At 38.3% G+C, this 2,579-nt stretch overlaps 1 pseudogene; it reads right to left on the reverse strand.

Annotated features, from left to right (window-relative positions):
* Positions 1–531: 531 nt before the first annotated feature.
* LOC133091101 (rab GTPase-activating protein 1-like) lies at positions 532–2,116 on the reverse strand (annotated as a pseudogene).
* Positions 2,117–2,579: the final 463 nt, after the last annotated feature.

Genomic DNA, 2,579 nt, shown 5'->3' on the forward strand with positions numbered 1-2,579 from the left:
AGACTACATATAAGAAAAGTAACAGCAAAAGGAATGTGTTAAAAATTCTTTCTACCATTTCAGTTTTTTTCTTTCTAATTCATTTTTTAGTCCATCAGTCCTGCTTTGCTTGTTTGGCAATGTCCTTTAAATTGTTTAAAAACTTTTCCAAATTGGTAAAAGCTTAATGTTTCCAAGTACTACAGACTTTTATAACTATTATGCATCATGCAAACATCATGAGGTGTGATATGAGGCAATGAACATTTTAAGTTGCTTTAAAATTTAAGTATTGGACATTTAGGGTGCTCTCAATTTTACACAGTTACCGATGGAGTTGAACAAATATAACTGGTTAGTATTTTTAACCAAATATTTTGATTAAATCATTGCATTGCTTTGGAGTCTTGAAGGATATAATATACCGTGAAGGAAAAGCATAGAGTAGATTAGGATGTGACTGTGCACAGCTAAAACAGTACTTTGTCATTTTCCTTTTTCTCATTTTTGAAAGTAGTTGATAGCTACTTTTTCTTTTTCCCTTTCTTTCTCTCAGCTTATGAAGATTACCAGTATAAAAGCAAGAGGTGAAGTTATCTGCAAATATACAAACTTGTATCTATCCTTTGGGTCTTCCTGCTGCAGATGACTGTCTTGCATTTTCAGATATTCCTTCTCATGTTTCTTCAGTTTCTTGGTTGTTACCTTAATATTGTAAGCCTGCTCCATTAAACTTCTTGCATTTTCCTCTGCCTTGTATCTCTGAATAACTTTAGAAAGCTGAACTCTGAAGAACTGTAAAGTACCTTCAAAATCAGCTTGCAGAAGATCTTCCTTTGAGGTCTTTAGGAGAGCCAAGGCTACGTGAAAGGTTATGTTCAAACCCTCACAAAGTGTAAGTCAATGATGTAGAAGACCATGCAGAGTGGGAACTTGTCAGTAAAAGGAGTGAGAAACCACTGGGATGCATACGTATGAGCTTCCAGGTTCAGATTAGAAAAATGGTCGTGCAGGTCCAGTAACTGCTCTTACATTAGTCTTTCCAGCTGACACAATTTGCAGTGAAGGTCTTCAAAGCTGTTTTTGCAGAAGTCTCATAAATCATAGCCATTCATGATTTTCACCAAAACACAGAATGCTTATTCCTCTGGCAAATGCAGCTGCGATACAGCAGCAAGAAATGTCTGCCCTTGACAGTACCCAGTGTCTTTGTCGTAGACAGAGTAGGCCTTGCAAATCTTGTAGAGCGATTCCTGGCCATCTCCTCTGGTATCTTTAAAGTAATCATGTGCAGGAAATGTATGATGAATATATCTCTAGTAATAACACTCTCCTGGGCTGAGTCCATTGTGATAAGAAATTGATATCTATCCAGCATTGCCTGGTTGTCATGGCAGCCTGCTAATAATTACCATACCTCTGCCCTCAATGCTTCAGGAACACCACTCTTCACCACAGTGGATAGCCCTTTCTGTCGTGCACCAAGGTTATTGTGCCATCTTCCTAACAATTCTCCCCAAGAATATAGGATCTTCTCAGGACAATGCTTAGAATATCACCTGTTCCACTTGAGTGTTCATTATCACTCTTCTCTTCTGCTTCATCCTCCTAGGGTGACACTGGACCCCATCTGCTAGTAGGAGTGTGATTCGTTCCTCCTTCTCAGACTCTTGCTCTAGACTTACCACCTCATCTATTGCATTTCCAGCATTGGTATGGCCTTTTCCCTCAGACTGTTTCAACCTCATGAAGAAAGTCTCCGTGAAAGTCTTTCTGCTAAAATGCCAAAATCACTTATTTGCAGGGTACACATGTACTGCTGTCTCCAGGTGAAAATAGGCTCCATCACCTCCATGACTACCATATCCATTGCCACAGTCATATACACTCATTTATCTTTTGGAGTTTCTTCATTAATTGCCAGAAATATTGGTTCATTGGTGTTCCACATGCCGGTGATAACATAAGCTCTCCCATCATAGCTCTTTCCCATGGCTTCCATATCCAGTAAATAACTGTCACAGTTCTTCACGTTTCAACCTGGGCTTAATAAGATTCCAAAGCATCTTTTGGCAGCTAATTCTTTGTTAGAAAGTTGCTGTGCTGTAATTACAACCTTCTTTTCTATTCCTTGTTTTAATTTGACAGTATTTAATTGACAGTATTTTTAAAAGTTTAATATTAGTATAAAAGATTATAAAGTGAGGAGTAAAAGTCTTCCTCTATCTAATTTCCCCTATTCAAATTTCCAAAGGTAAAACCATTGTTTCTTCTATATCCAGGCATTTGCTATTAGAATGCAAACATATGTATATTTATGTATGTAAATATGTATCTGTATACACACACACACACACACACACACAGGATTTTTTTAATGGTTTCACATCATTCATTGTATGGTTGTACCATAATTATTTAACGAGTCCCCCCATGATGACATTTATTTATTTATTTTTCTATTTTTTGGGCTGTGTTGGGTCTTTGTTGCTGCGCGCAGGCTTCCTCTAGTTGGGGTGAGCGGGGGCTACTCTTCGCTGGGGTGCACAGGCTTCTCACTGCAGTGGCTTCTCTTTTTGTGGAGCACGGGCTTCAGTAGC

The sequence above is a fragment of the Eubalaena glacialis genome, chromosome 1, assembly GCF_028564815.1.
Source record: "Eubalaena glacialis isolate mEubGla1 chromosome 1, mEubGla1.1.hap2.+ XY, whole genome shotgun sequence".
NCBI lineage: Eukaryota > Metazoa > Chordata > Mammalia > Artiodactyla > Balaenidae > Eubalaena > Eubalaena glacialis.